Source organism: Colossoma macropomum, unplaced genomic scaffold (assembly GCF_904425465.1).
Source record: "Colossoma macropomum unplaced genomic scaffold, Colossoma_macropomum, whole genome shotgun sequence".
Lineage (NCBI taxonomy): Eukaryota > Metazoa > Chordata > Actinopteri > Characiformes > Serrasalmidae > Colossoma > Colossoma macropomum.
In genome coordinates this window covers 22524742-22541261 of record NW_023494802.1, presented here as the reverse complement: position 1 = coordinate 22541261, position 16520 = coordinate 22524742, and the positions used below count along the sequence as shown (strand labels likewise).

Below are 16520 nucleotides of genomic sequence, written 5' to 3'. Positions count from 1 at the left end.
AGGACTGACAGGTAGGTGGAGTAATAGTTAAATTGAATTTACTACAATAAATCAGTTTTCAATAATGAACAATATAAAACAGATTTAATGTAAGCATATACAGATAATTGCTATTTACAAGATTTAGATTTTGTCTTCAAGACAATATACATCCTCTGATTGGCTTTTTTGGGGTTGGAGGTGGTGGTGGGCTAACACTTCTTCCATGTTCAAAAGAGCCCAGCAGAGGATGTCACTTTGGATAACATCAGCTGACTAAATGTAAATGCAATACATCACAGGTTCCCAACCCTGGCCCTTCAGGACCTCTGCCCTACAATTTTTTACAAACGCAGGTATGGGGACTAACTGTAAAGTTCTCCCTCCGGATAGTGACAATCCATTTTCTCCTGGTTTCCGCATCGAAGTACTTACTGGAGGCTTGACACAAAGGCATACAACAATGTTCAGCTGTAGCACGGTCGGTTCGTTAACACTTAAAACTTCTTTTCCTGGGATATTATCGCCACTTAACTAAAATCACAGCAACAGTACGAATAGCAGAAATGTTGTAGCTGGCTGAGATTTTCCCGGAAATTACGTCAGCGCTCTGCGTGCATATAGCCTATTTCCACTGCTGTGTCGATGACACACAGTTATATATATCAAGCAAATCAGATGATAAAATTAATCTTAGCAAAATTGAGGACTGTATAAAGGCATAAAAGACTAGATGTTGAGTAACTTTCTTCTATTTAACTCAGACAATACAGAAGTTTTGCTTCTTGGTCAAAAACCTGCTAGAAACAAACTGTCTAATTTAACACTTAAACTTAATAGTTTTTCAGTTGTGTCAGGTTCATCTGTAAAAAAAATCACGATAGATCCCGATCTGTCCTTCGACGCACATATAACGAATATTGCTAGAATAGCATTCCTGCATCTCCTCAATATTGCTAAATTAAGAAATGCATTGTGTCCACAGGATGCAGAAAAGCTAGTTCATGCATTTATCACTTCAAGGCTAGATTACTGTAATGCCTTGCAGTCTGGATGTTCCAGCAAAAGCCTTAACAAGCTTCAGCTAGTCCAGAACGCTGCAGACAGAGTTCTCACAAGGACCAGAAAGTTTGACCATATCAGCCCAGTTTTATCTAACCTACACTGGTTGCCACTTAAATTTCACATTGATTACAACATTCTTTTACTGACCTATAAAGCTCTAAACGGACTCGCCCCTCAGTATCTGAGTGAACTTCTCTCATACTACGAACCATCACGCCTATTTAGACCACAAGGTGCTGGCTTACTATTAGCACCTAGAATTAATAAAGTGACATCGGAGGGAGAGCCTTCTCATACAAAGCCCCCCAACTTTGGAATAATCTTCCAGTCAGTGTTTGGGACTCGCAGCCCTCCAATGTATTTCAGTTAAGACGCTGTGTTAGCTCTGTCAGACTAGAAATGTGCCTGTATGCAGTGAACAGATGCATCACTGAGCGTTGAAAAAGTTAAAACCATTTCAACTTTTGCTGCAACGCATCCTGACGTGGAAGCACACCAACCAATAGAAATGTGCACCCAGCAAACACACAACGTTGTCTACTTTCTTACAACGTTATTACAGCGTTGTCAAAAGGTGGTGCTGTTTATGTTGTCTGAACAAGGTTGTCACAACGTTGTCACAACCTCATTATTCAGTAAGGTTGTCAGATGGTATTATAACTACCTTTTGGCAAAATTCCATGGAGTTCCATTCACAACGTAAGCCCAATTAGGACAGGATCAAATTTACATGGGGTCCTGGGGTGATTTCTTCTTTCACATGTGCTCATGTGATTTTATTTCCGTCCGAACTGGCCCTGTCTGTGTTTTTCTTCCCCATCTTCTGAGAAAATTACAGGCCGAATTACCTACAGTTTCTCAGTGAACTCAGCGCTGCTCTGATCATTTTAGCCCCATCTGCGTTTTTACAGGCAGACGTTGCCTTGCGTTGGAGAAAAAGGTCTTAGAGAGCGCGTATCCATCAGAGATCTTCCTATATACTACCCAGATAGCAGAAGTACATTGATTCAATGCTCAATTATGGTTGCATTTTGTTGTTTAACACCGATGATGGAAAAATAACCTACATTCAACATTAAACAGATCTACGTGGTAAATGTCAGTTAACAACGAAATTCTGACACTGAATTAATGAAGGACTGAATTAATAAGGATGATTTATGGTTGAAGTGAGAGGCTTTCTGTGGGAAAGGCGGTGACACTGCAAAAATGCATCTGAAAAGTATATGTAGCATTAATATCATGACGGACTTTTGTTTAAAACGTGTTTAATATCTATGGATTTTTACATTCATAAATGTATAAATTGCTAAAGACTAAAAGTTTAGGAATTCAAAAACTTTTTTTGCCATATGGCAACATAGGAGCTGCAGTCTTACAATGTGAGTAAACCAGTACACTAACGTTAGGACATTGGCCATTTTTGTTGTCCAGGCTTTCAAAATGTTTATTTTATTTAAGATACACAAAATATGGAGAGTGCACAACTTTAAACTGTGTATACTTAACAGCTGTGTTCTGAGGTAAAAAAAACAAAAAAAAAAACAAAACAAAAAAACAAAACAACACACACAAACAACAAAGCGGGGAAGAAAATATTGACTGGCAAAGTAGGTATACAAGGAGCTGGATCAGTCTAACTCCGCCCCCTGGAAGTTCGGCTCTGGGTTATGCACGCGAAAGCGCTCTTTCTGTCCCAGCGTTCCATGTGACCGTTTAAATATAAACACGACCGTTACGAGCTGTTTACGCATTTAAACTAATGTTATGGCTTTTCTTCCTAGTTTATCTGTCGCGTTTGTGTTAAAATCTCGTCAAATGTGTGGATTTCGTTCATTTCTGCGATAGCGGTGTCATGTGCCTACCGACGTCGGAGATTTTCGCCCACGAAAAGGAAGACTTGGCACCGACAAGAACGAACTGCAAGTGGAATGGGGCCTGCTTCACAGGCCAAACTCTACATTTAAAAGGTGAGGAGTAACGAGTAATTTAAGTGCTTAGTTTGACGTGAACTCTGTACACATATCTAGCAACCACTCCAACGTTTCATGACTGTCTACTACAAAGGAGAATATTTGAGCATACAACACAAAATATTCTGAAGGTATACAAGGCAAGTAAAACAAACAAAGACCATTTGGTCTAAAATAAGACTAGGCTACAGTTTAAAGTTTAAACCAGGTTATCACAGGTCCTTGTGCACAGTAAATCTGTAAGGATCCATGTCGATCCACACTGAGTTGAATTTTCCCAAGGCTGAATAGTAAGTTGCTTTGTGGTGAAAGTGTAAGCTATTTATTTTCCTTGTGTGTATTTTGTTTCACAGATAATCTCAACAGAAATCTCCTGCAGAGTGACTGGTGAGACTCAAATTACTGTTTTAACTTCCCTGATGTTCAGTCAAATTGTCATACAGATGTATGAAGACACTGTTCTGGAACCATAGTGCTTTCGGTATGGTATAAGTTTTATATCCCGTTACTTTTTTCTGCATATTGTTATAGCCTTAAAGAGGATGTCCAGATGCAGTGATATGCAAATCATGTAAACTATTTTTAAATGAAAATAAAACAAGGACAACATATCAAATGTTGAAACTTAGAAATTTTATTGTTTTTTGAAAAACATATGCCCATTTTGGATTTGATGCCAACAACACCTTCCGAAAAAGTTGGGATGTTTACCACTGTGTAACTAACTCTCTTTAAGTGTTTGGGAACTGAGGAAACCAACTGCTGTAGTTTTGAAAGTGAAATGATTTCCATTCTTGCTTAACATAGCATTTCGGCTGCTCAACTGTTTGGGGTCTCCTTTTGTTGTATTTTTCATTTAATAATGCGCCAAATGTTATCAGTGGGTGACAGGTCTGGACTGCAGGCAGGTCAGTTTAGCATGCAGACTCTTTTAATATGGAGCAATGCTATTGTAATACATGCAGAATGTGGTCTGTCATTGTCTTTCTGAAATAATCAAGGCCTTCCCTGCAAAATATGTCGTCTGGGTTGCAACATATGAAGGTGGAGAAGGTGGCAGCATTCCTGGAGCCTGTTTATGTATGGTTTCCTCTTTATGGTTTGGAGTTTTAACTTGCATTTGTGGATGCAGTGACTGTGAAAGTGTTTCATAGACAGTGGTTTTCAGAAGTGTTTCTGGGCCCATGCAGTGATTTCAACTACAGAGTCATGTCTGTTTTTAATGCAGTGTCGTCTGAGGGCCCAAAGATCATAGCCGGCAAATATTGGTTTTTGACCTTGTCCCTTGCATACAGAGATTTCTCCAGATTCCCTGAATCTTTTAATGTTATTATGTACCATAGATGATAAAGTTTTTTGCTATTTTATGTTGAGAAACATTATTCTTTAATTGTTGCACTATTTGATTGTGCAGTCTTTCACAGAGTGGTGAACCTCTCCTCATCTTTACTTCCGAAAGACTCAGCCACTCTGAGATGCACTTTTTATACCCAATCATGTTACTAACCTGTTGCCAATTAACCACCAGGAGTTTTCTTTTTTAGGATTACACATCTTTACCAGTCACTGTTAATTTGTGTGGAACGTGTTGTTGGCAAAAAATTCAAAATGGGCATGTATTTTTCAAAAAACAATAACATTTCTCATTTTAAACATTTGATATGTTGTCTTTGTACTATTTTCAAATAAATGTGTTTAAATGATTTGCACACCATTGCATTTTGTTTTCATTTACATTTTGCACACCATCCCAACTTTTTTGGAACTGAGGTTGTATTTTAAAAACCTCTGTATATTTTAATCCTTGTGACATATAAACAAAGTCATTCAGATTGATCTAATGTTAAATGCTCTGTTCTAGACAAACTTATTGATTCAAGTGTATTCACGGTGGTGGTGATAGAAACCAGGGGTCACAAGGTCTACCACACAAATATAGCCATTTTATTCACTATCCAAAACCACTAGTGAATCTACATGTGTCTTCTAAGGTTAATGATGTATGAGTATTTATTGTAATTTTTTGTAATGTTGATTGTAAAGTAGTGGTAAGTTTCAGAGAATACTGAGGACTTGTTCCTAGTAATTGACAATTTAAAAAGTAAACTTAAAAGTTAATCTTTTTAAGTTTATTGTTTTAGATCTCTCAAAGATATAGTAGGGCATATCGCTAATGCGGTTTTAAATTTCGATAATAAGCCCTTTCAGTTTCAGTTCAACTTTATTCCATTTTGTTTATATGTTTGTTTTTTTTTATTGTGCTACACAGAAACACCATGGAATATCAATAGAAACACTTACCACATGCAGTAGATACCTGCCTACTATTACAGTAAGTTCTACAACATTTAACAGTGGTTAATATTTGAACACTGAACAACACAGAAATAAATATGGAAGCTTATCAGTAGCAAAATTCCTGTATTCCTGGGCTTACATATTTTGAGCTTCTAACAAAAATTCCTATCAGTTTTACCAATTTACTTTCTCATTTGGTGTACTAGTATTAACATTTCATTTACACTGAGATTTAGTAGCTTTAGATAAATTAAATTGTATTTTCTTAAATCATTAGTAAAGCTTAGCATGATTAAACAATAATGGTGTCAAAATGCTAATCTTCTAATTTACATAGTGAGCATTAGATGTGGGCAAATTCACACAACATAAAAGTTCTGCTTTCCATTTTAAAAATTAATATTACAAGAACTGCTGGGATACATGTAACATAGTGAGCTAGTTCATGTTTGCCAGCTGGTATAAACAGCTGATGGAGGAAATTGTTTGGAAATGTAATGTTAGTTAGCATTAACGATAACTTTTAGCTAGCTTAATTCTGAAGCCCTCCTCAGTTCATGTAACATATTAGCAGATGAGGTGATGTCAGAACAGTATATCCACATCTTATGCTCACTTTGTAAAAGATATCCCTAAATTACCACTGAACTTGAATATGTGTGGTGGGCCTCCCGCTCCCTTGGTTATAAGCAGTCTTTCAGCCACCGCTCATCATTTATCAAACATCCTGGCACATGTAACTGCTGCCCCATTTAACATGGAGTGGAAAATGAATTGTTTCTGTTGTTTTTCAGATAGGACAGAAACATTTAAATAATAAATAAGACAGGACAATAGTCTTAAAATTCTTTTATGGTCATCAGGGGCATCACTACAGATTTATGGGCAGGATCTGCGGGCATGCCCACCCAAGTAAAATAAAATAAGTCCCCCAGAGTGTCTGTTTATCATGATTGTTTAGAGAAGCAATAGGTGACCTTCAAAATATGGCTATTCATTGTTAGTATAAGACACAGATCTAATAATTCAAATGCTGTCCTTCAACTTTCAGCAGACACAGATCAACCAAAGGTACTGAAGTCCAGCAGTGCTCTCTCTCCTCTCTCGTAAAACAAATTAGAGCTCCTAAAATTTCATTCACATATACAGACTATGAACTCGCACCTGATCAGACCTGTTCCTTCAGCCCTGTCAGTCTCTGCCATCTTCTTACTTATCCTGTCCTTTCCTGCTTCTGGTAACACACCATATTTTATTCATCTGGATTTACAAGAACTTGAGGGTTAGACCAGTCAGTTCACATTTTTTGTTTGAAATTAAAAAATCGTATTGTCAAAAAAGGTTAAATTTAGCTCTTTGGCCCGTTCACGCTCTCACTATCTGTGGAGTTTACTAAAATAGCTGGCTCATCAAGTTAACATAAAGTTAGGCAAGCAGTTAAGAACAGGCTAAAAACTTGCTATACTGGCTATAATTTAATATTAAAAAATAATAATTTTTTAATCAGGCTCAACTGCAGGGTCTACCAAAGCACGACGAAGGTAGTTGGTTGAAGGAACCCTGACCCTAGCACAGCAGGAGATGTGAGTTTTAAGTTGTTATGTCAACACTGGTATACTGTCTTAGAGATTCAGCACTGTGATGCAGCTTTGTACTGCTTTGGCATATACAGTGAGAAGGAACAGCTAATCAGACACACTTGTTGTTACTTAATAGACTTCCAGTGCATGTATCCACCTAATATTCACACAGATAACGTCTTTTTACCCTGTACTTAGAAATATGAGCAAAAAGTATGTATTCGTAAATATAATCAAATAGGAGAAAAAAGTATTCAGACACCACAAATCAGTTGTTAGTATTGTAGCTATTTGTTGCAAACCCGCTGTAGACAATAACAGCTTTAAGAAGTCTATGGTAAAAAGTATATGTATAGTTCACATTTATAGTACAAAGTCAAAAGATATTATAATGTAAAGTTGTTGTGGATATGTGCACTGAAAGTGTATTGATAAACAAACACAAAAGTGTCAGAAACCTTGTTTTGCTTGTCCTGTCCTGGTTACCCACAATGGCCCATATTTATCAAAGTTCTCAGAGTATGAATACTGATCTGGAATCATTTTGTGCCTTTTACAGTTCTCTCTATAGGCTAAATTGACTGAGTCTTGAATTTAGATGAGTACTTTTACTAATTTTACTCTTACATGCTTGATAAATATGGGTGAATTTCTCTGGTTGTCTTTTTGTAGGGAAATTTCTTTCAGTGTGAAGCACCATTTTAAAAGCATATGAAAATGTGATTATTTCAGATGGTCAAAGTAGCATTCAGTGCCAGGTGGTGGCTGGATATTTCAGGAGTAGTACAAAACTAGTGGTCTTTCTGATTGCACTAAAAGAATGATGGTGAACATACATGTGGCAGATATGGTGGAAAGCCATAGGTGAGTAAACAGTGAATAATCACATTTATTGGAAGTATTGTATTTTTCTGTATATTTAATTCTGACCATGTTTCTTAATAGTACTTGTGTGGTTTTAATGAAGGAGGATCCAATCTTTAAATGTCCTCATTTTATATGCCCTTGGAATAGTAACACTTTTCCCCTTGCTAGAAAGATTCAGATTTTAAGAATAGTTGCATAAGTACTGATGAATACATGCAAATATTTTGCTGTTCATCTCAGCAAGCGAGATAAAGAGCAAAATATCCAATTATAAAGATGACCCAAAGACTCATCATGAGAGACCTGTTTGAGGGGAGCAGTTATCTGGTGAAATATACATAAGGATGATGTGCCTGATGAACCACTCAGCTGACACTCACTGTTTAAGGACAAAATGAAAGCAGCGTTCGAACACAGGTAAAATTGGTTCATGATCCACGTCTTCAATCATCCTAGACCTCTTCCCCCAGTTTCTTGAACACCAGAAACGTGTTGAATGTGTGCTGTTTCTTGAAAGTAAATGTTGTGTTATGCATTTTTAATACAATCAGATGGCAAAGTGACCTGGCTATCTATCCTCTTTCTTCTTCATCCCAACCCCAAAAGGCAAGAACATGAGAAAGATAAGCTCATCTGAAGCTGAGGACTGCCTGATGAAGTTCATGAGGGTATGTTGTATAATAAAACTGTTCTGTTAGTGTTAGTGTTGCTCAATGTATTGAAAGTTCAATACTTTTTTCCATACTACAGTGTTGGAAACAATTATTATTTCAGTACTACTTATTTCAGAACATAGTGAATGTTTAAATGTAGTCATTTGATTTAACATTTGATATTTTTTCATTTTTATTTAGACAGACTACCTTTGAAAATCAGATGTTAACTAAATTTTTTGCATTCAAGCAAAGAAGTACCAGCTGTCCAGACATGTGCTGTAATTTTCCCCACAGTGTCTTTTTGGTCTTGAGTATCTAAGTTTTTCTAATTATAATTTTCATAATGGTATCATAACCCTAGTGTGCTTCTTCAACATTGCTTACTATTCCACAAATTAAAGTTTATTCTCTCTTTTCTGACTTTTAGTCTGTCTGCTTTGTCTGTTTATTTATGCCGTTGTATTTCAAATAAGAGTGAGCATGGTAGTCTTCCTTATGAAAAGTGGATCAGCACAGCCCTTTCTTTTTTGTTTTGGGGAAAAGAAAGTTAAGATGGTATGTTAAAATGAAAACTGAAAACAGTGATTTGTAAATTATTTTTGACCTGTCTTTCAAATAATAAATTACTACATTATTTGATGTTATACCTTTTTTTTCAAAATAAACACTTACTTCAATTTTGATTTTTGCAACATATTTAAAAATAAAATTTGAACAGTAAAGCTGGCTTTTCACTGGGAGAATTTATTTTAAAATGTTTTAATTTGGTCCCATTAAAAATGTTTTAATTAGCAATCTAGAGGGTATTGAAATGTTAAGTGATGTACTTAATGTATTTAGTTTTCTCCACTACTTGTTGGGTGGGGGAAAAAGCAGAATATCACACTGTAATGATTGTCTGTACTGATGTCAAAAGGAGATGTTCATCTTTAAAAACATTGTCAATGTAACTGTGAAAAGTGAGTACATTTTCCTTTAAACAAACGTCAGTGCAGGGTTTTCATGACCACATGAATGCCTTCTGCATTCAGGACACAGCAGATGGATTTACAGTGATTTGTGTTGATTTGAAAGAGAGATTTCATGGATGACGAAATGTATATGGTGCCTTGCTGCAACTTTGTGATGTGAAATGCCACGAGCTCAGCACAGCAGTACAGTTCATGAAAAAGGCAATATTTGTTATTGTGGTTTACTACAGTATCAAGTTTTAAATTAAATCTTCTCAATTGATATTGAGTTACTGTGTTTTTGTATAAAATCCAAAAATGAAATGAGTTACTCCAGTGGAGTTATTTTTGCATGTACTCGCAAAAGTTTTGAAATATTAGAGTTATAATTTTAGCAAATGACAACAGCGCCTCCCGCAGGTTCTAGTGCCCTGTAAACGCTGTAAAATTTGGGCTAAAATCCCCTAAACCTGGCCTGGCGACGCCCCTGACGGTCTTTTTTCTGATTTGATTCGTTTCCGTTAAAATAGACCTAAACAGACAAAATGTTTCATAACACTGAGTCTGTAAAATTCTCTTTTAGCTTTTTAGAATCAAAGTCTGTACTGCTCCTGTTATTAGTATTATTCTACATAAAAAGTGTTTATTTTTTTGCAAAAGAATTAAAATTCCTGCTAAACTATTTATTGTGTTAAGTTTTATGATACAATCGTGGGAGAGCCAATAATTTAAAACAGGTGTGCTAGTTTTCTATATCAGCTGCTCTATTTTGCTGGGCCCACCATGGCAGACAGCAGCGTAAGGTATGGTGATACACGGCGCGAGCACCTCACACCCACACTAGTCTCTCGCGTAACAGCACGACCTAGAGTGAGTTACTGTCATTATACAACAGTTTTATCACGGATAGGCCTATTTATTATTAGATTAACAGACAAATAGTGACGAAAATTGATGGACATGAAAGCATATTTACTATTATTTGGTAAATAATTAAATTACCTAATTACACATCTATTTCTGTGCACCAATGAATTACATTTGTTGTCAAAAACTGTAATATTGAATAAAATGGAACTTATTAAGGATTCTAGGAGGTTGTGACAACGTATAGACAACGTAGTACTGATTACTTTTGCTGTCTCCCCACGTTGTCACAACCTCCTAGGAAGTTATCAGACAACGTTGTCACAACTTTCTGAGGAATTACATTTCAACGTTGTGACAACGTAGAGAGCACCAAGCAGACAACGTTGTGGGCACCAAAACAAAATGTTGTCACAACATAACTGTGTTTGCAGGGCAGACAGAAGACGGATGAAAATCCAAGACAGCCTTCGTGGCTGTTGTCTGCTTGGCTCTGTACATGGCCATCGCCAAAATTTTCTTTCGGTGGCTGACATTTCTTTGTTTCTGATCCAAATGTTTTGTTTCACGCTGGCTTTCGAACTGTACAAACTCCGCCCCGCTCCAGCCATGTGAATGCCTTCTAGACGGACAAGATCTGCATGCGTATGTGTCTACCGCTCCGTGCTTGCGTTGTCTAGTGTGTAGGCACCCTTAAGCTTCGTCCTTACTGTGTTTTGGGGGGTGGGTATTTTATTTTTATATGTATTAAGATTATAAGTGGTTCACACATTGATGGATTTGCTGATTATGTTTCTACTCGAGCTCGCGCTACACTCGGTTTTTAACGTCAGGTGCAGACTTTTCTGCTGGCCCGGACGGCTAATTAGCACCCCAGACAGCCAACGACTCTGGGCCGGAGTTGGCTGTAAGTCGTTCTCACTCAGCTCACACTTGCAGTCAGTAAGCGGCGCTGACCCAGAGCGGGCCGGTGTTGGCGTTTATACCGTTCTGTTTCATGCTGTCTAACCACCATGATGTCAGAGTCGTTGTGCGGCTCACAGTCGGCAAACGGCGCGTTGCGGAGGTACAGAAGAATCTTCAAATGTCTTTTATTCACTGTGAATACAGCCATATAATAGAACAGCCGGAGCTATAGTATCGAGAATGTTATCTATTTTGAGAGCTTGGACAGTGAAATTTGTTCTACCACGACTCCTCTTTAAGCGTGGGACGTCCCAGCTCTTCTGCGAACTGGTTCACTGACTAAGGTCTGTTTTACAGGTTCACTGTCTTACATTGCTTTCAGTTTTGATAAATCCTTGGAAATAAGCTTACATGAGTGTGAACTTAGCACTACACAGAAAAAAACTGCACTTGTAGCATCAAAGAAAACAGGAATGTATCATAAACTCTGATTAACCTTCCTAATCATCCTTGGTTTATTATCTGTAGTCATATGTCAAATGTCATATCCATAAATGTAAATAACTAAAAACTAAACCAAATCTTATATACTTGAAAATAAAAAACAGGTCATGATATACATGCGCTTCCAGGACTGAAATACGCTAAATCTAATAAGTAAATTATCAGTTGTAGACTACTGAAACAACTGGGTTCAGTTCTCTGACTTTTAAGCATTTTTTTCTTAGCGTACCTTGGTGGCTTTGTACAAATTATTAGAGAAAAATGCACAGGCAAAACCATAAATACATTACCAAATAGAAAAGCTTTGAAATATGTATATAACATTAATGTATAAGAGACGTCTGCATGACAAGTAATGTTTGAATAGCAGGCAGGTCACCAACAGCCACACATTCCTACATGACGGTAGGCACTATTGTACTTGTACCCAACTAACCAGCCCAGGTCGAAAAAGCAAAAACAACACAATGACACATCTCCAGGCTATCAGTCCCAACCATAGATATGCATACCTAGATGAGAGGTCAAGATCCGCTTGTGAACAAATTCACCTGTATTGAGAGGTGATGAGTTCTCAGGAATAAATCGGCCACAACTTCCTTATTACTCAACCGATTTTCACCAAATTTGTTTTGTTATAATCCTTAGACAAAGATTAATCTAGGTTGCACGGACTGCTCTCGGTAGCTTTTATTTCTTTAATAACTGATCGTGCTAATTAGCCATCCGAACCAGCAGAAAAGTATTCAGTCTGAACCTGACACGAGTTTAGTGAGAGCTAAGGTAAAAACACAATCAGCAAATCCATCAATGTGTGAATCACTTCTAAGTTAAAGTTGTCTTCCTATTCGCCAGTGCTCCCGTTCCACTTTAAATGGTGCAGGAGTCACTTTCTGGTGCCTGAAGCTGCACCATTTAAGGTGGAACGAGAAAATTCGAACAAGAAGCTGGCTGATGCACCATTTAAGGTGGAACGGGCAAATTCGAAAAAGAAGCTGGCAAATAAGATGCTAACTCTGCTATGAATATCTACACGGATTATATATATATAATGCTTGCTATAACTACAAGCATTAACCATCATAGTAAATAAATAAATACTACATCAAGTTAAAATCCCCTGAATAGACCATTAAATGAAATAAGCTTAATATAAAACCAGAGAAAAAATAATCACATCAACAGGTTCTCTGTGCATCACCATCCACACGGCCATATCTACACATAAACATCACACAAACAATACGCATCACACAAACATGAGCATTCCCTCCGTTATATAATCCTATCTCACTTTCTGAGAGCAATATTCTTGAAATAGTATAATTTTGAACAGTATATTTCTTCAACTGCTGCTCTGTAATGGCTCTGAATGCAGCAGCGATGTTGACCGCCCTAAAATGGCGGCGCCGTTGACGTGTCTGGCTGGACCCAACGAGGCATCTTATGTATATCTATGGTCCCAACTATTCAAATAGTTTCAGACGCTCTCAATTAATAGACCACTGCAGTCGTGTGTCATTCTGTAGTCCTCGTTGTGTCCATTTTAGGAACTCCGGGTCTAAGCTCCATTCCTCTATGGCCAGAATGAATAGCGTTTTCGAAAAATCGCCTCTATCGCACCCTGTGTTAAATAAAAATGTCCAGAACCCGATATGTTTTGTCCTGGGTACATGTTTCTCTCAAATGCCAGTGAATCTTCCGAATTACGATGTCGTTAAAGAGCTATAATACTAATATTGCTACATGTAAGCTAATGCTACTGCGCACTGAATTCACGTCATTAGACTGGCAGCCTCCTTAAGCAGGTCTTGGCAGTAAACATTTCCATGTATAGACTGAGGGCAGATTATAAGAAGTCAGAACAAAATCAGCAGGTTTTGAAGGATTTGAAAAGATCTACAAACGTACCTGCACTCAGGCTAATCCAGTACAGACTCAGCTTAATATCACTGCTCACCCCTGATAAACGGATTTAGGCGATCAGAATATCCTAATTTTTATTTTAATGCTGGTAACATTTCTGAGAACATTTTCTCAGGACATTCGCCAGCTTTTTGTTCGAAGCCGAACAAGCAGCCAGAGAAAAAGAAGCTGACTTCAGCTTCATGGAGGGTTGAAAGGAATGATATGGGGAGGTTTCACTATTTATACTTAACAGCTGAGTAACATTAACTTACTTTTGCTGTTTCACCGAACTAACAGATCAGTATTTTGTCTTGTTTGCTAATATTTGTGACAGCTAGTCTCAGCTGCTGCAGCATTTAAGGTGGAACGGGAACATTCAACTGGAGGGTAAACTAGTATATGGAACAGTAATAGCAGTTTATGGAAGAATGGAGGTATAGGAAAGGAACAAATGAAAGGAGAAAGTACATAACAATTATGGATGGGTAAACAAGGAGCAATGATTTGATTTAAAAAATCCCTAAACCAGAATTTGACAGTTGGTGTAGTTGGTATTATTTACTGTGTGATGTTGGTTACTTCTCAGCAAAACAGCTCTCATTAAATCTTTTATCCTAGTTATGGCCCTGCTGCACAGGCTCAGCAGACTGTACATAATGCTGGCATTAATTTTAGTATAGATAGCTGCAGTTTTGGGGTAATTGCTAAAAACGGAATTCGTTATAAGTTACCAATTACGTTTCTCAAACTGCAGTGGGATTATTTTACTTAATGTTTTTTAAAAGTACTTCCTCTAGTCAGTACTTTACTGCTGTATTACTCTGCACGAAATTGTCTCACTGTGTTAGCAGACCATTTTGATTGTTTCCAGCATTATTTCGTAGAACAAGCAACATTTCTAGAAATATGTTAAATAATCTTATAATATTCTTACAACAATCTAACAATGAGAAATATTGGATGTATCAACATATTTTTTGCAGTGTATCGGTTGTATCTAATTTAAAAATGTGTATCCAGGGGCCCAATTCCTGTCTTGTAGTCACATATTCAGGAGAGAATAATGCCGGGAACAGAATACACAATATTTTTGTCTTTCACGATGGTCACTATCTCAGATTAGGCAATTAGGCTAGTGTTAACATATCAAGAACATTAAATGGACTCTGTCGTAGTACTCCCTCAAGGAAACTTCAGAAAGGCAGAGGTCGCAGCTCAACAAACATTTCCTCTGTTTCGTTGTTCCGCCGTGTTTACATCTGTGCCAGACAACACTTTGGGTGTGTCCCAAAACCTAGTGAGCTCTCTAAGTAGCCGCTGTCTACATAGACAGCTGTCTAAGTAGGCAGCGTTCCAACCGTCATCTACCCTTATAAGACAGATAAATGAGACGCTCTAGTTAGGCAGCTATGACGTCGCCGCTGGTTCCCGCCCACTGCACGCGACCGGTGTTTACTTACCTCAGCTGTCAAAATCGCCTCCGCGTTTTACCACAATGGATCCTGCTCAAGCGGTTTTTACTGCGATTTTAATCGTGTTTGCTCTCGAGGAACAGCGGAATAGACAGGAGTTTCGACGCGCTGTGGTCAGACAACGAAATTTAAGAAGACGAGCGCTACTTGCTGCTCTTGAACAGGTAAGATTTACAAAGTTTCTCTGAGGTTAACTTTCCTCTAAACACTCTGAGGGGGTCTCCACACCTTACAAGGTTCATTATACAGCTATCTGCCAGTAAAAATATTATTATTATTATTATTATTATTATTATTATTATTATTATTATTATACCATTCTATTTGTTTTGAATATTTAGATAGTACACATTATTAATGCATACATCAAATTAAAAACTACATACACCACATATAACCTGCATTAACCGAACAAAACATATACATAACTATACTATTTAATAAATATACATGTAAATACAGATTCACTAGCAATCAATTTATGCAACTCTGTACAGTAATTCATCATTGCACTAATAATACTGAAGTAATTCATTAATTTAAAATAAACTTACATATTCATAGGTTCAGTATACCTCCCCGTTTCTGCACTCCTTATCCATTTTATCACCTCCACTTACCATATATTAATGACAACAACAGACATTCTACTGAGCATTTTAAAGACACATACAGACATTTTTTCATATGTTTTTCTTGTAGGGAGAAAGACCAAATAAATACTGTACGCTGAATGTCGGTGTACCTCTACTGCAGGTCTACTTTGACGAGACACAAGACACCAGGCCTGACTTCCTGTAATTCCCCCGGGTGGCCAATGAAATGAGGCAAATTCTCCCAAAAGTGGTTCAGCATCCAAAAAATGAAGAATTACAGAGGATCTCACAAGGTTTTGCGAGGCTGGGAAATCATGCAGCTTTCCGATGTGTAGTCGGCACTATAGATGGCAGCCATGTACGAATTAAAGCACCAGGACAACCTGATGCACAGTGCTATCGAAACCAGCTTTACCCATCTGTGCAAATGCAGGCCGTATGGGATCATCAGGCAAAGTTTCTGGATGTTTTTATAGGCTTCCCTGGATCTGTGCATGATGCAAGGGTCCTTCGACACAGTACTCTCTACCAGCAGGCAGCATTCCCACCCAGAGGCTTCATGATCCTTGGTGATGCATCATCCCTGCATTGCACATCCCATTGCCCTCATCACCCCTTTTAAAAAGCCTGTAAGAGGGGAAGAGCAGGTAACCTTCAACAGGCATCATGCAAAAGCACGTTCAATTACAGAACATGCTTTTGCATGATGCCTGTTGAAGGTTACCTGCTCTTTCCTTTGGGATGCTGAAGACCAGGTGGAGGTCCATCTTCCTGCATGCCCTCGAAGTACACCCGCAGTTTGTACCACAACTGATTGTATCCTGTGTCACCCTGCACAACATCTGCATGGGAGCAGGAGACCTTGTTCAGCCTGAGGAGGAAGCAGATGGAGAGGAGAA

General features: G+C 37.8%; 1 long non-coding RNA gene across 8 annotated transcripts; it reads left to right on the top strand.

Moving 5' to 3' along the window:
- Positions 1–2699: 2699 nt before the first annotated feature.
- Positions 2700–9675, top strand: LOC118822812. Of its 8 annotated transcripts, none has more exons than XR_005008480.1 (6): positions 2700–3014; positions 3371–3498; positions 5287–6898; positions 7628–7759; positions 8003–8430; positions 8617–9674. It is a non-coding gene; the product is annotated as an uncharacterized LOC118822812 (long non-coding RNA). The 8 variants fall into 8 exon arrangements; XR_005008479.1 differs by having other exon boundaries at positions 5287–5349; positions 6823–6898; positions 7628–8430; positions 8617–9666; XR_005008476.1 differs by having other exon boundaries at positions 5287–7759; positions 8617–9675.
- The last annotated feature ends 6845 nt before the right edge of the window (positions 9676–16520 follow it).